This window comes from Prionailurus viverrinus, chromosome B1, assembly GCF_022837055.1.
Source record: "Prionailurus viverrinus isolate Anna chromosome B1, UM_Priviv_1.0, whole genome shotgun sequence".
NCBI classification, from domain to species: Eukaryota; Metazoa; Chordata; class Mammalia; order Carnivora; family Felidae; genus Prionailurus; species Prionailurus viverrinus.
The window spans coordinates 75,637,819-75,657,999 of NC_062564.1; the positions used below are offsets into that span (position 1 = coordinate 75,637,819).

A 20,181-nucleotide genomic window follows, 5' to 3' on the forward strand; every position below is an offset into this window, starting at 1 on the left:
AAATCAAGAGACTCCCTCAGGTTCAAATTAAATATTTCTGGCAAGAACACTTTGTTGAGGGTGCTATGGGCAACTGTTGGGAGAACATAATACTTGCTTGTCGTGTGTGTGTGTGTGTGTGTGTGTGTGTGTGTGTGTTTGTGTGTGTGTGATATCAGCAATCTGTGATGATCATTGCCAAATCCTGTAATTCACTAGGGATTTCAAAATGTGGTATTCTAATTCTATCTAGCTGTCCTCATTTATTAGCTGGAATACTTCGTAAGGAGAATCTTCTCATTAGCTTTTTGTTAACCCTGAGGCACAGTTCTGATAGGAAAGGCAGGACAAATGATTCTTTTGCTTTACCGGTTTTCAAAATAATTAGTTCCTTACCTAGTATTTTCTAAAAGTGATTACCACGGTATTTTTTAAGTATTGCTATAAACGTATGAATTTACATATATATAATGTGTTCTAAGCCATTGTGGTCCCTGCAAGTGTCCTAATTTTTGGCCAATGGAAACCTATTCAAGTTGGCTCCTGAGTCCTTTTGGCATGACCCCAATAATAATTGACATCTTCCTTGCTTTCTCGTATGACAAGATGCTCCAGGAGCACTTCCCAGACTTTTCCAAGGAGCAGATTCCTTTTAATGGGAGATGGTATTTAGAAACCACAGTCTGTACTTAGAGTTAGATTGTCCTTTTAAATTCGAATGTACATAATATATTAATGTACATTAATATATTACATTAATATACATTAATATATCTATGGTAGATACATATAATTTATAAATGACAAAGAAACACATATACCCAGTAGAGAGAGTTTAGAGACTACTTGTTTCATGTATATCTCTGGTAAAAGTGCTTGAATTCTGATACTGAGCTCTCTTCCTTTCTAGCTGTTTAGACTTAGTCAAGTTCGTTTTTCTTTCTGAATCAATTTCTTCAAGTGCAAAATGAACAACATAGTCATAGCCACTTCAGAGGATATTGTGATGACCAAATAAGATAGATAGTAGATAAAGATAGAGAGATAAGCAGATGACAGGTTAATAGATAGATGATAGATAGATGATAGATAGATAGATAGATAGATATAGATACATACATACATACATACATGCCCTGACCTCACTCAACAAATGAAAGCTATTCATAATGTATCAACTAAGACCAATATTGATAGAGCCCCTCTATTACAGAAGATACTCTGTGTGCCCTCAAGGACCTTGCGAACCAGAGGACTAGAGAAGCACTACACACAAGGAAACTCATGCGGCATCCATTCTCCCAAAGACATATTGAGGAATATGAAGGTTAAGTCTTTTGGAAGGTCAGAGGAGAAACCCCTGGCGCCTGGAGAGGTCTGGAAGTCTTTGTGAGAAACATAGGGTTTTAGCTGTGCCCTGAAGGCTCACCTGAAAAGGTGGGAGTGGGATGAGGTTGCAGGGAGGGCATGCTGGGGTGGGGGAGATGGTCAGGGGCAGAAAGAAGGGGAGGCAACAAAACAGCAGTAGGTAGAGAAGCTGTGGGAAGAAATAGTCCCAGGAAGGAATGAGTGCTCCAAGGTCCCAACCCTCCACAGAGGTGAGCCAGGGGAGGACAGGAAACAGGACCCTGTTGGCTATAAGAGCACATTTTATCTCTCAGTGATGGAGGGAAGCCAGGCTGCATCTAAGAGGTAGAAAGGGGACGTGGTGTGCACAGAAGGGCTCCTGGTGGTCGGTCTGTAGAAGGACAAAGCAGCCCATGCACAAGACAGCCACAGTGCCATCTAGAATCACATACACTGCCCTGGTATGTGGCTGGCATCCCCTGCCAGAAAGGAGATGCTGCAGGAAAATAGAGACTTTCAAAGTGGCTTTGATGACCCTAGCCCCAGGAACACCAAAGACGAGGCTCTCATCCGCAAAACCAACACCAGGAACAACTGAAACACAGCGCCTGCCTTTAAAAACCCTGGTAGGAATCTGGCTCCCATCTGCTGGGCGATGTCAGGAGCTCACATTCTCACGATTTCCTGCCAGGCACTGTGTTAAGCACTTAACGTGCGTTCTCCCATTTAGTCCTCATCGTCAGCCTCCAAGATAGATAAAGTGTTCCCATCTAACAGATGAAAACACTGAGGGTACCAGAAGTCCAGCAATTTATTGCAAGTTAAGTACAAACTGAAGTTTGGATTCAAAATCAAGTCTGCCTCTAAAACCCTTTCCCCTACACTTTCCACTTTCCATTATTACTGACTGGCCCTTAAAATGATGATCCAATTCACTCAGTACAGAATCTATGGTCCCTCATGTTATAAGCTGCTGTTTATTGAACATGTGCCCAGCCCAATCCACATATCTTGCATATCTTAACTCTTTCGGTTCTCTCACGCCTTATGAGAGACTCTTCTGTTAGTCTTATGTTGGGAATTGAGGCCCAGAGAGGTTAAATAACCTATCCCAGGTCACATAGTGTGTGCGGACAGTGCAAGGATTCAAACCCATCTGGATCCAGAGCCTGCATACTTGACCTTGTGCTGTACTCTGCCACACAGTGGGCGCCCATGTGGGCCAGGTGTCTTCTCCATCCCATGTTTCCTTTCTAATGCAATCATGTGCCCACCCAGGAAGCACCGTGGGTGAGTAAGCAGGAAGGCTGGCTTCACTGAAATAGCCTGGGAACAAGATGTCAGAGGTGGCAGGTGGCGGTTCTATGCTAACGACATCTGTTTCCTTGCAGTGTCAGCTCCGATGCTAACGTGAGGTTAGTTCCATTCCTTTTGGCACTTGGTTTTGGGAATCTGAAAAGTCTGAGTATTTGGGGTAACAGTGCACATACCAGGGAGAGGGCCCATCCAACTACTCTGGCCTCAGAATTTTCTTTTTTTAATTAAAAATTCTTCTTGGGAAATTTCATAGGGAGAGTACGAGCAGGTGGTGTTAAGAGTGGGGGGAGAAAAATCTTCTTTGTCCCTTGGGGACTAAGAGCAACGCCTGTTCTACTGAGATTTGCGGTCCAATTTATCTTCCTTAAATGACCACATAGGAAAATGATGACAGCAGCGAAGCGACATTAGAAATGTGAAATGGATAAATAAAACGTGGGTGAGCACTCTGGCTGTTGAACCCACTTGAAAAATGGAGATCTAAAGAGCACACAAACCAAACTAGAAGAGGCCTTTAGAAGGAAGGCACCGGAACAAATGTCAAATGTTTATCGGAACAAAAAGAGAAACTGATGTGCACAAGCCCTCAGGCCCCTTGCAGGGTCCTTTCTTCTTGAGCAAGGCTGAACATTTCCACAGGTCATTTCCCCGCAGTAGTTCTAGCTGCTTCTAGTAATGACGGAGCAGTGCGTAGCGATCGGAGCGGAAGGGGCCTTCGAGGTCACACTTTATAGTCCGACCACTTCACGCTGCAAATGAGAAGCCAGGCCCAGAGAGATGAAGTGACATGGCCTGATATTTGATGTGTGTTTTCTTGGGGGATGTTTACAGAAATCAAATCATCTCCCAGATCGGCGTGTGGGCTGAAGCAGCGGCAACCACCGACATCCGCGAACCCTACTACGGTCCGGACACCGGAGAGGGGCCAACGTGATGTCATCCAGTCTTCACAGCAGCCGGTGAGACTGGTACTGCACAGCCCGCACTTTCAGAGGGCACTGAGGCCTGGAGGGAGATTAAGGGTCTTGCCCACGGTCACAAATGCTAGAAAGCGTCAAAGCCGCATCTCAACCCGGCCCTGGCGCCCAATCCCCTGCTCCGGCTCTATTGCCTTCTGAGAAGAATAGGCAAATAGTAGAATAAGCCACGACAGGGGCGCCTGGGTGGCTCAGTCGGTTAAGGGGCCGACTTCAGCTCAGGTCACGATCTCGCGGTCCGTGAGTTCGAGCCCCGCGTCGGGCTCTGTGCTGACAGCTCAGAGCCTGGAGCCTGTTTCGGATTCTGTGTCTCCCTCTCTCTGACCCTCCCCCGTTCATGCTCTGTCTCTCTCTGTCTCAAAAATAAATAAACGTTAAAAAATTAAAAAAAAAAAAAGAATAAGTCACGACATACCTCCTGGGATATTATTTTACAATTAAAAGTTATTACGAACTTTATGTTGTAACATGGTAAATGCTCATTATATGGTGTTTAGTGAAAACTGTAATACTCAGTGTAAAAACATGCAGAAGAAAAGTGGAAGTAGAATGTTTAAATGCTAACAGTGGCTGCGTAGTACGATAGGCTGCTTCTTTTCCCTGCTTTTTACCCATTCTAATTTTTTTGTGATGTGGTAGAGATCCTTTGTAACGAAAGAAAGAATATAACGCTTTTTTTCTCAAAGAACTAGTATTATACTCTTAGAGCCGATAAGGAAAAGGCTAAAAGGAATAGTAATATATTTTTCTTTCCTTGGCAATAAAAGTTAATAAGTAATTGATTTGCAGTGTGAGATAGAAGACTATTGTACGAAGTCCATACATAACACAATTCTCTTTGTACATTTCATCGGATGCAACAAAAACTAGAACTCGAAGAACTTAAAATGTGGAGCTACCCTATTTTTATGGCGTGCGTAGCCTAGTCTATTAATAAAACGAGATGATAACCTTCCTATGTTTACCGGGGTGGTGACTAATCATTCTTTCCTCTGTCTGTAATTGTGTTCCAGCCAACAGCGAGACTCATGGACACGCTGGGGGAGAAGATTCCTTCCCGTCCACTCCTTCCTTCCACATATGGAAGCTCAGGCAGAGAGAAGTCAAGTCGCTTGCCCAAGGTCTGTGAGTCTTAATATTTAAATGCTGAAGATAAACTCCAAGCCCTTCGAAGCACGGCCCTTTTGATTTTGCGCCAACCCCTGGTGCAGCCAGTGAAGAACTTGTCCTTCACTCGATGAGTTAGAGCTTCACTGAGGGCACAGGTTGAAAAGTCCAGTTTAGTAAACACGGGCATTAGCAGTAACCCAATTCCCTGCGTGCTTCCTGGGTTCCAAGCACTATGCTGAATGCTTTACAGGGGCGATTTAGCCTCTACCGTAAGCCTGCGGTACAGGTAATAGCATCAATCTTATTTCTGTTCTAAGGAATAGGAGCTCCAGAGGACTGAGCCTCGTGCCCCTAGATGCACAGCCAGCTGGCAAGCGGCTGAGTCTTAGCACTGGAAAGGACTCACAGCGCCAACTCACCCACAGGCAGAATTTTATTCCCAGAGAGTCAAGAAACTTGCCTGAGGTAAGAAGGGAGAGCCAAACTATAACAGACTCTTAAAAACTGAGAACAAATGGAGGGTTGATGGGGGGGGGGGGGTGGGATGATGGGCATTGAGAAGGGCACCTGTGGGGATGAGCACTGGGTGTTGTATGGAAACCAATCTGACAATAAATTTCATATTAAAAAAAGAAAAAGAAGAAGGGGAACTCAAATGAAAGCCAAAAGTCTGTAGTCCTGAAACATGGCCAAAGCCATTTTGTAGCAATCCGGTAAAAGCCTTGAAATGACCATCTCATAAAGCAACCAGCCAGACCCTCCTTCCTCCCACCCGAGGGTGCCTCCTGGTCACCTGGCCCTGACTTACTCAGCATGCACCCCCATTTTTAATAGAAAGCATCATCAAATGCAAACTTGGCAACTCATTCAGCATTCATTCAACAAACACATGTCAGGTCTCAGGCCTCTGCAAGGCACGAGGTGAGGATGGAGGTGCAAAGATCCGTAGCGTGGAACGTGCCCTCCGGGTCCCTCAAGTGCACCAGCACTCTTACTTCACCAGACAGACATGGAGGAGCCTGAGAGGTGATGGCTTTTGCTGTTCCTCTTTAACAGTAAGCAGTGCGAGCTCATGTTTGCCAGAAGAACTATGCAAACATTTATATATCCTAATACCCATCAAGGCCGCCCCGAAGCAACCTGCCCTGAATGGCTTGAGTTCTATTTCCTCTGTTAAAATCAAGTGTCCCTGGCTGCATTCAGGGTACACTGTGTTAACCAGTCAATGAGCAGAGCCAGGAAACTCAGTTTCGAAGGAAAGGAGAAAAAAGGAATGAGCAGACATTTAAGGTGAGCAACTGGAAAGCACATACTTGGAAAGCAAATGCATCAAGAATGGCCTTTGGAGCCAGTTATGTCTGATTTGGATCTTGGCTCCCACCAATCACAGGCTGTGTGACGTTGATTAGTCCTGTAGTTGTTCTCAGGTTCCGCTCAAAATCACTAAACGTTGTACTAACACCCACCTTGCAGGGTTATTAGATTCATGATAATGTGTGCAAAATGCCTAGCACGGTGTCTGCTATCTTGCATTGTCCAATGCATGGCAACTGCCATTATTATTCACAATCACTGGAGATTTCCACTAACACTTGATTTGTCCCAGTTGTCAATTAAGTTGAAGACTTCCAAAAGTGAGGAAAAATAATTTCTTAAGGCAAAATTTAATAATCAGCTGAGTAAGTATCTGCTCTGGACTTCAGTGGGGGGTGAGGAAAGCAGGGAACACTGATTTTTCAATGACCCTGAGAAAATAAAAATACAAATTACAATGAAAACCGAGCTAAGAAAACTTATTTTCAAAACACTAGGATAAGCCTCTGTGTAGGCAGCGAATGAACTCAACAATTTGTTTCAGATCAAAAGGCAAACTGTAAATGAACATGGATATCCCTTTGTCACCAGGGTTGACCATCTAAGTCTGTGCCAGAACCAGGTGAAGTGGATCAGGTAATAGTAGCTGCAATAACAGATAAACCCCAAAAGAAAATCTTGCTTTCTCATTTGCATAAAGTCCAACAAAGTGGGGATAGGAGAGATGTGAAAGGGGTCCTTCAGGCTAATCTTCAACATGAGGCTCCCAAGTCTGCCCTGGCATCAACATCCAGCCTACAGACGGAAAAACAGGAAGGCACTTATCACCTCTGCATCCACACTCCATTGGCTAGAATTTAGTCACATGGTCATACCTAACTGCAAAGGAGGCTGGGAAAACTCAGCCTGTTGGCTGTTTGCTCAGCAGGAACTGGGAATGGGTTTTCAGAATAGCAATCAGTTTCTGCTACACGGCACCTGCAAACACCAGGGATTCCATGTTTGGGAAATCTAAGACCCATTCTTTCTTGTTTTCATTCTTGCAACCCAACCCAAGTATTTAGTCCCCACATTCATAGTACTACAGGCAAATTTCACACAACACAGTGACAAAATAGGAGAACAAAAGAGAGGGTGGTAGATTATAAGGGCTCTAAAAGGGGAAAGTCAAATGAAATTTACATTCAGAGGCAAAATTCAACATTCACCCTCTCTGCTTATACAAGACCCTGAAGGTGAAGGCCCTAAGAAACTATAGCAGCATTCACAGAGCTGCATCAGCAGATTCTGCTGTGTTTTGACAGAGCTAAATTTAAGCTAGAACTTGAGTCTTTCTCAAAATGAGAGCCTTTGATTGGTTGTTTGAGTGTTATGACTCCTGGATATTGTGACTCAAATCTACATCCCCAAATAATACCATCTGTAATGATCACACCTTGTTCTGGAGAGTTCACCTCTTAGAGCTTCCAGACTTTGGAGAAATGGCTTCCTTTATTGGCATGTCCAAACCAAGTACTCACAACTTGGGCAGCTCTATCTCTGGATCACTGCCCATTTTCCCGGACTCCATGTGGCTCTGGCCCAGGCCACAAGACGCTCAGGCTGAAGCTTCCTGTCTCTTCTTCCACACCCTTCCACCTTCTTGCAAAAACTATGTTTTGGAGCTTGTATCATCTCAGCTTTAATTTTTGTATCATGACCCACAACAATAAATAAATTTTATATTTTGACCCAGTACACACACACACACACACACACACACAATTAAATCAAAAATTTCTTGAAACATTCGTATTTTATTAAGAATGATGCACTCTTGGGGCGCCTGGGTGGCGCAGTTGGTTAAGCGTCCGACTTCAGCCAGGTCACGATCTCGCAGTCTGTGAGTTCCAGCCCCGCGTCAGGCTCTGGGCTGATGGCTCGGAGCCTGGAGCCTGTCTCCGATTCTGTGTCTCCCTCTCTCTCTGCCCCTCCCCCGTTCATGCTCTGTCTCTCTCTGTCCCAAAAAAAAAAAAAAACAAAAAAAAAAAAAACAAAAAAAAAACGTTGAAGAATGATGCACTCTGATACTTTTTGTTCACTTCTGTTTCAATCCATTAAAAAATGCTTCTTGGGACTCACTAAATGGTTTAGACAAACCATCTTCTGTAGATTGTCTTGTCTGTAATCTACTAGCCTACAGTCACTGGCCTACATTAGCAGAACTATTTTTTCTCTCCTTGAGGCCAGTGAACTTCATCTCTGCTGCACTTTTCCCATATTCTCCTAGAACCACACTCTCAGCTTTTCCCCTCATCACCTTTATAATCTTTACCTCCAGTATCTCCTTGGACTTCCACCCTTGGACTTCCTGTTACACCCACTTTACCTACATTTCAAGCTTAATCAGGAGCTTTAGACCCTTACTCTTTCATTGACTCTTCTTTATCAGAATCTTCCTGGTTTTATATTTTCTGCAATCTACACAGACTCCATGATTACAGCCTCCTGATTTGTCCACCAGTCTACTACTTGGCATGAGATATTTTGGTTCTGTCCTCCTGATAACCAAGCCTACAGCTTGGCCATCAGCCCAATGCACATGGCCAAGAAAATGTAGGCACTAAAGTATCTGAGCCAGGCCCATCAATTAGGGTTGATGTCTACATGGAGTCACCACTGCTTATTTATTTATTTATTTATTCCTTAGCCCACTATAATTTTTCCACCTCCAATCCTTCTGTACTGTTATATAGACTGAGGAATGCAAAGCATACTCTTTGGGCCTTATTTTATTCTCTCTGCAGCATCTGAGACTATCAACCTTCAAAATCTCTCCCCATCACTTTGAGAGCTCCCTCTTCCCAAATTTTTTACATTCTCTTTTGCCATTCCTTTTCAAGCTTCTTTATAAATTCTTTCTCCTCTCTCTACCCCTTAACTTCTGGTGTTCTCAAGTTCCTCCCCTTTCAGCACACTCTACAACATTCCAAGGCAAAGCCATCCACACCCATGATTTCCACTTCCATCTGTATAATGATGATTCTCACAAATATTCTAAATCTTCAGCCCTCTGTGGCTTCATATCCAATGTCTACCGCATCCCTTCACCTGGATGTCTCACAGAGCCTTTCAAATTCAACATGTCCCAAACTGAAGTTGGATGTTTCTTCCTACTTAGTATTTTCCAATGGTTTTCCATTGCACTTAGAAGAAAAATCCATGAGGAGCGCCTGGGTGGCTCAATCGGTTAAGCATCCAACTTCAGCTCTGGTCATGATCTCACAGTTTGTGAGTTCAAGCCCCACGTTGGGCTCTGTGCTGACAGCTCAGAGCCTGGAGTCTGCTTTGGATTCTGTGTCTTCCTCTCTCTCTCTGTTCTTCCCCCGCTCATGCTCTGTCTCTCTTTCCTTCAAAAATAAACATTAAAAAAATTTTTTTTAAGAAAGAAAGAAAAAAAATCCATGATTATTGCCATGATCTTTCAAGTCCAGGGGTCTAAATGGTCTAACTTCTAGCTCCCTTGTCTACCTCATTATTTAGACTTTTTTCATGAATTACTCTGCTCAAGTCAAACTGGCTTCATTGCTGTTCTTCCAATAAGCCAAGGATACACTTATCGTAGGGTCTTTGTCCTGTTACTCTTTCTGCCTGAAATGCTATTGCCCCACATCAGATAGCCACGAAACTCTCTTCCTCATCTCACTCAAGCTTCTGCTGAAATACCAGCTGCTCATAGAATCCTCTCTGACTAATCTATCAAAATAGCATCCTCATCACTCTTGATGCCCTTACCCAGGTTTATTTCTCTTCAGAGAAGCTACCATCATATTACATGAATGTGTTTATTGTCTGTTTACCCAGTTCACTAGAATATAAAGTTTCTTTATTTAGCTGAATCCTCACCACCTAGAACAGGACTTGAGACAATGTAAGAACTCAATAAATAATTGATGAGTAAATGATTAATTTATTTCCTTCTCCTCTCTTACTTCATGCCCCCAAACTGTGTTTTCTCCGGGATTCTAGGTAAAAGGTACACGATTTTCCCAATCCTAGCCTAACGCAGAAACTTGATCTTTAGCCTCAACCTCTTCCTCTTCTTTCCACCCACATGCCATTTGTCATGCATCTTAGTGTATCTTCCTAAGTCTCTCTCCTATCACATCTGATTTCTCTATCTTTGCTGCTGTGGCCTTGTTTTCAGTGTAATGGATCCCTTTGTAAATTTGATAAAACCTAGGGGTCTTCTCAGGAAAATATTCATGGAAACATCATATTCTTCATAAAAGGGTTTCTAGATTTTCCAAAGCCCAGTGTGGACTTCCCTCCTCGGGTGCCACAATGTCCAAGGGTAAAAATCTCTGCCTTAAAGATTCCTTATTTCTTATCTGAATAATTGTGATGTCTGCTATGCTCTGAATGTTTGTACCCCGCCACACCACACCAGAAAATGCGTATGTTCAAATTCCAATGTGTTTCTATTATGAGGTAGTCTTTGGGGGTGATTAGGTCATGAGAGGAGAGCCCATATGAATAGGATTAGTGACATAGATAGACTCACCTCTTTATCCATGCGAGGTTATGTGGAGAAGGCAGTGGTCAATGAAGGAGCAAGCTGTCATCAGACACTAAATCTGCTGGCACCTTGGTCTTGGACATCCAGCCTCCAGACCTGTAAGAAATAAATGTTTGTTATTTGTAAACCATCCTGTTTGCGGTATTCTGTTATAGTAGCCCAAATGGACTAAAACAATGTCCTCTGACAGGTGTCCCTGCCACCAATCCTACCCTTCCTTTCATCCACTTTCCACAAGAGCCACCTAAGTAATCTTTTAACAGTGTAGCTTTGTCCATGGCCTCCTATGTGTCCCCTGTAACGCCTGTTAATGGTCCTCCATCACCTTAAGAGCAATCTCCTCCATGTGGGTGCATGCTGCTCCTTATTCCTCCAGCCTCAGCCCTTTAGTGTTCCACACCCACCCTCAGCTGGAACTATCCTGAAAAACTCCTCTCTCATACCTCTGTGCCTTTGAATGTGAAGGTTCTTTGCCCTACCTGGCCCCTCACTTCCATCTGCTTGGCTACCTGCTATTCATCTTCTCCCAAACAGTTCAAGGATTATCATGAAGGCACTCTCTCATCTCTTGGGGCTTAACTAGAGGCTCTTTCCTCATATCAGACTGTTGTGTGATCATCATGTTGTCCATTTCCCCTGTCAGATGGTGCAACATTGAGAACAGGAGCCATTTTGTTAATCTCTGTGCACATAGTGGGTGCTCGATGAAGGTGTATTGAATGACCAGATGGAATAATCAGGTAAAAGAAGGGAGAGGAGGAAGCAGCACATTTTAGATTCATATAAATGGGGCAGGTGTAGCCAACACGGCTTCCAAAATAGGAAAATCCATATTTACAGAGGAGATAAAGCTGATAGTTCTTCCATTTACAAAAAGGATTCACCACAAGGGGCCTCTAAATAGCGGGCATTTTAACCACCCTATGTAAGTGTTTGTTTACAGATCATTAATCATTTCACAAAGAAGCCAAAAGCTCAAGTGCACCCAATCAGAGCCTTTAGAACTGGATCACAAGGCTTCTGAAATTACAAGTTAATGATTCAATGTTAAGCTATACAATTAACACATGACTTATCAGGAACAAGCCAGAGAGAGAGAGAAGGAGAGGAAGGGACGGAGGGATAAAGAGGAGAAATAATTTTGAGAAGTCTGAAAGACCCACGAATTGTCTTAAAGCAGGACATCTCCCCTCTTGTGTGGCAGGTGGATGGTTGAGGGTAGGTGGGGGGGGGGGGTTCCAAAATGATTAGACACCTACAAGTAGGCCTTCATAGCAACAGGAGAAATAGCAACAGGAGAAATAATTTTGAGAAGTCTGAAAGACCCACAAATTGTCTTAAAGCAGGACATCTCCCCTCTTGTGTGGCAGGTGGATGGTTGAGAGTAGGTGGGGGAGGGGTCCAAAATAATTAGACACCTACAAGTAGGCCTTCATAGTAGTCAGTAAAGACAAATTTCTCAACTTCTAGTGAAGACTAGGATACAGAGAGATATTGTCTTGGCCGTCAGTGTGCACTTAACAAGTCAAATAGATTTACTCTGGCACAAACCCTAAAGTTCACTCATCTATTCACCAAATATCAGTTGAACATCAGTCGAGCACTTGTCACATGTCAAGCAATGTGAGATAAAATGCTGACCAAATTCTAGGCAATCCCTTGCTCTCAAGGAACTTGCATTTTAGAGGGAGGAGCAAGTGATCAATTAACACATGAGGTAATTTACTACAGTGAAAGTAGTAGCAAAGGAGTAAGAAAGTGATGTGACACTGAGGGTGGGGATACCATGAGATTCTCTAGACAAGGAAGGCTCTCTGGGAGCACATTATCAGGGCTGAGCCTGATGGACGAGAAGGAGGCAGCCACAGAAAGATCTGGAGAAAGGCACTTCTGGAAAAGGGACCATCAAGGTCCAAAGCCTCAGATGGGAAAGATCTAAGGGCCAAAAAGCCCTTAAACCAAAAGAGGCCACTGTAACTGCAGTTCAATGAAGGAACAAGGCTTGGATGAGGTTGGGAGGCAGACTTTGCAGAGCTTTGTAAAATGAATAAGGACTACGGAATTATTCTAAATGCAATGGGAGACCATTATTTCATCAGGAGATGATGTACTTAGAAATAATCACTCTGGTGGCTATGTGGAGAATAGGGAAGAAGGAATAAACTAGAACACTAGTTAGGGGCTGTTGCAGCAGTACAGATAGAAGACGACAGTGGCATGGAGCAGGGTAGTGGTAGAAGCAGACAGATGTGGACAGATTGCAGATCTAGCTCATATGGGGCACAGAGATATTGTGAGCGATGACAGGTGGGGCCTCTCTAAGTTCCTTTGCCACTCAAACATCCTGTGACTATTACTTGGCTACCATGGCCATCAAAATGGAGCTCCTTGTTGAGGAAATCTGCCTGTCATGAAAGCTGGGCAGAGCCATAGTTGGGTCACACTGTGATCATCACAGGCCCATGACTTTGGGGTAAGAATTCCTATAAACCCATCACTTGAGAAACCCAGAAGAAATCCATTCTTTGCATTCTAGAAGTTCTTCGTCCCGGAGCTAGCACTTCTGCATCTTCCTTCTTGCCCTGAGCCACTTACAGTCTCTTGGGAATTCTCTATTTCAGGGAATGGTGTCACCCATCCAACCAGAAGACAGCAAACCATTTTTGACAATTCTGTTGCAAACTGACCAAAGTCAGGGTGGTTGGTCACAATTACTCTGCATTGGGTAGCTAATGGCATCTCTCAAATATTAGAATATAGAGGCTATATGTCTCTTCCCCAACAACCTCACAATCAGAGCATGCCTCAGACCAGATTCTGCCTCACGGACAGACATTTATTAGCAGACAAGCAGAAAAATGAGCACACAGCTAGGTTTGTGATCCCAAGCTAACCCAGCTTCCTATCATCTAAGCACGCAAAAGCACTTTGCATTAAAAGTTCACCTTGAGACAAATGCGACCATACCCCATTGCAGGATTCAGTTAACTGGGACTAGTTAACTGGACATCTGGGTTCTCAACCAGAGCAGATTTTGTCCCTCAGTTTTTTTCTTCCAGGAAATTTATGGAGATATTTTTGTCTTTAACAACTGGGGAAATGCTCCTAGCATCTAATGAGTAGAGGACGGGGATGCGGCTAACCATCCCCAGGGTCTATATGTATACCTTTCTAAATAGGTATAGAATCCATCTCTCGCCTCTGCCTTCTACTGCCCTACTTTGGATCTTCAGCATTTCAGACAAAGACTTCCTCCCACCTGCTTCCCAGCCCCCCTGTTTCTTCTGGCCCAATCTCCCACCCTGCTGTCAGACTGATCTTCCCAAACTAGGACTGGTATCCTCCTTTTTTTTAATTTTCCAGTGTCTCTTCCATGTACAATAAACTAACTCTTTGCTTTCTTTCCTGCCTCTTCTCCCCTGGGCATTTTATTTCAACCTGCTACAGTTGCTTTAGTATACCAAATTCTTCCAAATCTCTGTGCCTTTGTACATGCTATTCCTCTGCCTGGAAGGCCTTCCTGTCTCTCTTTCTTACTCCCTTCCACCTTTCTATGTACCCAGAGCTTGAGCCTAAACTCAAATACTGCCTCGTCCTTTGGCAACTCCAGGCCAACCCTGGGCCTCCTTACTGACCTTGCCTTATTCTGTACAAATCTCTACTGAAGCCAATGTCCTAGTTGTCTTTCTGTACTGCAACTATTTGCCTGTCTACTCCCCTCCTAACTCTGAACTCCTATATGATTAATTCATTGGGCCCAGCATGCCTACACAGTAGGCAGCAGCTAAATATTTGTTCAATAAATGATCACTTTCTATGCCCTGGGTAGTCTGGTTTTTGCTTTTTGTTTTGTTCTTTAACAGATTTTAAATTCTTCAAATTTTCAGAAGATGAAGTGATACAAATGAGGTACTGTGGTTTTCAAATCTCAGTGTGCCTAAGAATCCTCCTAAAGACTTGTTTCAAAAGCAGATTCAGGGGCCCCAAATACCCAGGTAGTTTTTAAAATTAATAAATTTTTAAAAAGTGAGATTTAATTTACATATCATGAAATTCATCCTTTAAAACTATACAATTCAGTGATTTTGTAGTATATTCACAAAGTTGTGCGATTGTCACCACTATCAAATTCTAAAACATTTTTATCTTTCTAGAGAGAAAACCGTATTTATTAGCTGTCACCCTTTGTTTACCCCTCCCCCCAACCCCTGGCAATCACTAAATTCCTTTCTGGTCTCTGTGGATTTGCCTAGTCTTAATATTTCCTATATTCCTATTTCCTATATTGGGTTGTTTTGGTATATTTGTTGTTGTTGAGTGGTAGGGGTTCTTAATATGTTTTCGGTATTAAGTCCTTAATATATATATGATTTGCAAATATTTTCTCTCATTCTGTGTGTTATGTTTTCATCTCTTGATAGTCTTTTGATGTATAAGCGTTTTTTAATGTGAAGAAGTCCAATGTATCTATTTTTCTTTTATTTCTTGAGCATCTGATATCATATCTAAGAAACCATCGCCTCATCCAAGGTCACAAAAATTTATGCCTATGTTTTCCTGTAAGAGTTTTATTAGCTCTTATATTTAAATCATTGACCCATTTGAATTAACTTTCATATGGGGTGTGAAGTAAGGGTCCAACCTCATTCTTTTGTATGTAGATGTCCAGTTGTCCCAGCACCATTCCTTAAAAAAGGCTAATCTTTTCCCCATTGAAGGGTAGAAAGTCAACTGATGAGAAATGTAAAAGGTTTGTTTTTTTTTTTATTCTCAACCATATCTCTTTGATATACATGTACTTATTTCTATGCTTGTACCACACACTCAAATAGCCAAGGAGCCGCATTTGGAAGAACCTTTGTCTAACTTACAGTTGTTATAAATAAGAGCTAATCCAAAACAATGGTTCCCAGCCAGACTGAACATGACAATCATTACAAGGGTTTCAAAAAGAAAAAACTCCTGATCTCCAGGTGTTCCTCTGTCCCATCTCCCTCTCATCCCCTAGGGTTTGGATTCAGCAGATGGCTCTGAGGCTCAGGAACTGCTGTTTTTAAAATGCCACTCTCATGATCATCCAGAATTGGGAATTGCTGGTCCAGGTGATCATTTAAAGTCCTTTCCAACACAAGGGACCTATAACGTTAGGAAAAGAGAAAATTTAAGGTAGAAGTTTGACCCCAAAACACGTTAAATGATCATCCTATGTGTATTTGGCCTACAGAAGGCATTTCTCTGATGAAATAAATTTGGATATGATTTTATGAAAAACAATTGAAGTCAAAGGACCAGTATTACTCAAGATGTCTAGATTAAGAGGAGCTATTTCATAGTATTAATGCAGATGTGGGAACTTGCCCTAAGGCCAGGCACAGTGCCTTCCTTGGGCTCCCACGGCCCCATGCTCTGTCGATGAAGTGTCTGTCTCCCTCACTAATCTCTGGAACTTCTTGAGCAGAAACAGGATTTTTTCCATTTTGGATTTCCAACGTCCATCGCTGTGCCTAGAAAATTGCAGGTACTCAATAAAATGTCAAATTAAACTAAACATAGTTTCTATATTTAATCAAATGCACAGATAAGGTCAAATAGCAGGCTTTATGTAAAAATGCTAGGTATGTGATGCTTTGAAAACAGAACTGGAAAGGAATTAAGCAATGGGATTAAAAAGATTATTTTTTTAAAAAACCAAGCAATTATTTTTGCATCATGTTTATCATCTTAGTCCTTACCCGCCTGCTTACTGACTGTATTTATTCCTCTGGGTCCCAGCAGGAAACAGATGGCTCACCAGAGTTGAATGGAGAAACTATTTCCAGGGGAGTGGGCAGAATTAAGGGGACAACAAGAAATGAAGCCCGTGGGACTAGCGACAGTGAGATGTCCTAACCTTCTCTAGGCCTGAAGGGACCAGGGAACAGAGCAGAGTGGCCAGAACCTAGTGAGAGCTGGAACCCAGACAGAGGGCCGCACAGCAGGACATGCAGCCATTGGCACGAAATGGGCAGAAAAGAGCACAACATTCCTCAGGAAGGTCGACTGGAGGATCGCCAGCATACTCACCCATGAGGAACAGAAAGCCATGGACATCAACAATAATCCATTGGAAAAAACCAGAAATGTAAGGAGCTGAGGTGCAGAAATCAGTTAATCTTCTTAGTCTTCAGCTATTCTGACCTTTCTGGAATGTTGCGCTTTCATTAATTCATTTATCAAATACTTGAGTCTTTTTATGTTGTCAGCACTGTTTTTGGCCCTGGGGATACAAAGAAGAATAAGACACATTTTCTGCCCTCACAAAGTTTTCACTGGGGACTGAGGGACACAGACAAACAATGACAATACAATATGATAGTACAATGGTGGGTGTATTTGTTGCCTAGGGCCATCGTGACTTGCCCGGTAACAAAGTACCACAAACTGGGTGGCTTACACAATGGGAATTTACTGTCTCACTGATCCAGAGGCTGGAAGTGTGAGATCAGGGTGTCAGCAGGGTTGGTTCCTGCTGAGGTCTGTGAAGGAGAATCTGTTCCAGGCCTCTCCCTTAGTTTCTGATGGTCTGGTGGCAATCTTTGGCATCCCTTGGCTTGTAGAAGCATCTTCCCAATCTCTGCCTTCATCTCTACATAGCACTCCCCCTGTGTGTGTGTCTATATCCAAATTTCCCCTTTTTATAAGGATACACTAGTTATACTGGATTAGTGGCCCACCTTACTCTAGTATAACCTCATCTTAACTAAATACACCTGCAACGACCCTATTTCCAAATAAGATCCCCTCTGAGGAACTGGGGTTTAGGACTTCAACTTTCAATTTTGGGCACAGAATTCAACCTGTACAGTGGGGATAGGCTCAGGGTATTGTGAGAACACATACAAAATGGTTATGGAGGAGGAAAGAAGAGAAGGCAACTTTGTTGGTCTTAAGGGGATGGGTAAGAGTCAGCCAAGTGAAGAGATGAGCAGAGGAGGAAGAGGAAGGGGACAAGGTACATGGGGAAAGAAGAGACCGCCCTGGTGATTTGGTGCTGGAGCAGAGAACTCAAGGCTGCAGAGAAGGAGCAGCCCCTCTGGTCACACAGGACCTTTATGACCCACAGAGGGTCCAGACCAGGGAGAAGCAATGGAAGGCCTTTAAGCAGGGACTTGACAGGTGCAGTTTTGCCTTTCAAAGGGGCCACTCTGGCAGATAGGTGGAAGATGGTAAGGATTGCAAATGGGGCAAACATCTGGGAGGCTGTGGTGTTGGACCAGGGGAGAGAGTGGTAGCAGGGAGAGCAGGAAGAGAAGGGATAGGTTTGATGAATACTGGGAGGGACTTGGTGATTACAATGCCTGAGCATAGGGGAGTAGGGGAGCAACATCCCCACCCCTGCAATGAGGCCACAGTGTCATCAGCAAAGTGCAGAAGAGGTCGTTTTTTCACAGGAAAATTGTCCCTGATTGTGGCTCTGGTAATACTGGATTAGTGGTGCCTATGGGAGAAGATAAGGGTAAAGATCTTGATTAGAAAGAGGAACTTAGCAGTCAGAGAAAGACAAATATCACATGACTTCACTCAAATGAGGACTTTAAGACACAGAACAGATGAACACAAGGGAAGGGAAGCAAAAATAATACAAAAACAGGGAGGGGGACAAAACAGAAGAGACTCACAAATGTGGAGAACAAACTGAGGGTTACAGGAGGGGTTGTGGGATGGGGGGATGGGCTAAATGGGTAAGGGGCACTAAGGAATCTACTCCTGAAATCATTGTTACACTATATGCTAACTAATTTGGATATAAATTTTTTAAAAATTTAAAGAAAAAAAAAGAGGGACTTAGGAGTTCTTTGCAGGTCCCACAAAAGAGAACGAGCTTCACCAGGGTGTGTGTGTGGCAGAGGAAGATGTGCTCTGAGTCAGAACAGAATCCTGGAGAATACCCCATGTGCCTACCCCACATGCCTGTGACAGGCAGAAGAAAGGAGGCCTTTCTGAGGGATGGTGAAGAATAGAGAATGTAACATGGAAGTTAAAGAATGGGGACACTTCAAAGAAAGGCAATCCGTATTCTTTTTTCTTAAATTTATTTATTTTGAGAGAGTGCGAGCGAGTGAGGGAGGGGCAGAGAGTGAGGGGAGAGGGAGAATCCCAAGCAGGCTCCTTGCTGTCAGCATAGAACCTGGCATAGAGCTCGAACTCATGAACCGTGAGATCATGACTTAAGCCAAAATCAGAAGTCAGATGCTTAACCCACTGAGCCACCCAGGCACCCCGGGGTCATCCATATTCTTAAATGCTTCAGGAAGTTCTAGTAAGAAAAGGACTGCAACTAATCTGTTAATTTGCTGCCAGGGAAGTCGTGGGCCACCTCGGCAACAGCAATGTTAGTATTGTGGTGGGTCGGAGCGGAAACCAGAGGACAAAGAGCTGAAGATGAATGGATGTGTAGACAGCAAGACGTCTGGAAGAGAGTGGAAGACAGGAAGTTTTGAAGTGACTAGAGGAAGACGTGGGGCGTGAAACTTGAGGATAATTAGAGGCTTAAAGGGAGATGGAAGAGATTTCATCAAAATGAAATAGGGTAACCACCAAAGTGTGTCAGTAGGCATCAAGGGGGAGAGTAAAGGGCACAGAAAGAGGAGCACGCCTTTGAGCCTGAAGGTGCGGAGGGGTATGCATGTGTAAGTGTTTGTAGAAAGTGGGCGGGACGTTGTGGGAGAATGAGCCTGATGACCTTGAACTTGGGGACAAGTGTGTCTGCAGAGTATGAGAGAGTCAAGGTCGAGCAGGAGCCTTGGTGAGAGTGTTGGAAGACGTGAAGTGGTCACCCAGGGGCACAGAGAAGCGAACTCTCCGAGGACAGGGCAAGGCGACATGGGCAGCACGAGGACCTGCGGAGGCTGGGGACCATGAACTTGTGGTGGCCTAGCCAATGCAGGAGTGTCCATTTCCCCAGGAGTGTTCAGTCTCTAAGACAGAGGAAAGACAATGGGATGAGGGCTTCTGTGCATCCACGTATGGATTTTGCTTGGTGACAGTTGTGGGCACCTCAGGGATCTGGTGAGATCTGTGAGCCACTGGGCGCAGGTAGGGGATGAAGGAAGAAAGGGCAGGAGAAGCCTGATGAATGGGGAGAAGATGGAGGCGTCAGCGGAAGTACGGATGCAAGAAAGCTGGAAGGACACACAGATGTGATCCGAAGGGACATACGTATCCTGCTTACGGTTTTACTGAGTGTGGTGTACGAGTGAACAGCAAATCTTCACACGAACGAATCCGTGATCCCTTTGCAAATTGCTCATGTAAAACCGTTGAAGCTGGATTAAAGGGGAAACTACATGAGATGCATCTCAGCTACTTTGGTCAGGGCCCTTTAGGCTAGGTCCCGCCATGATGTCATGAATTATTGTTCTTGGGGTGGGGATTGTTTAGAAAATGAAAGAAGGGGCCATCTGGTTGGGTTTTTTTTTTTTTTTCTCTTTATCAGAATCTGGTGAAGTAGTTTAGCCCTCTTTCAAGACAGTGTCTTTCAACAGATACTGGTGTCTTTTCACGAATAATGAGTCCCCACTTTACAGGAAGAGTGTGGAT

General features: G+C 43.7%; 1 long non-coding RNA gene across 1 annotated transcript; it reads left to right on the top strand.

The window, feature by feature from the left end:
* Window positions 1-3,498: 3,498 nt before the first annotated feature.
* LOC125163460 (uncharacterized) lies at window positions 3,499-5,135 on the top strand. The gene is made up of 3 exons (XR_007151468.1): window positions 3,499-3,602; window positions 4,634-4,741; window positions 5,048-5,135. It is a non-coding gene; the product is annotated as an uncharacterized LOC125163460 (long non-coding RNA).
* The last annotated feature ends 15,046 nt before the right edge of the window (window positions 5,136-20,181 follow it).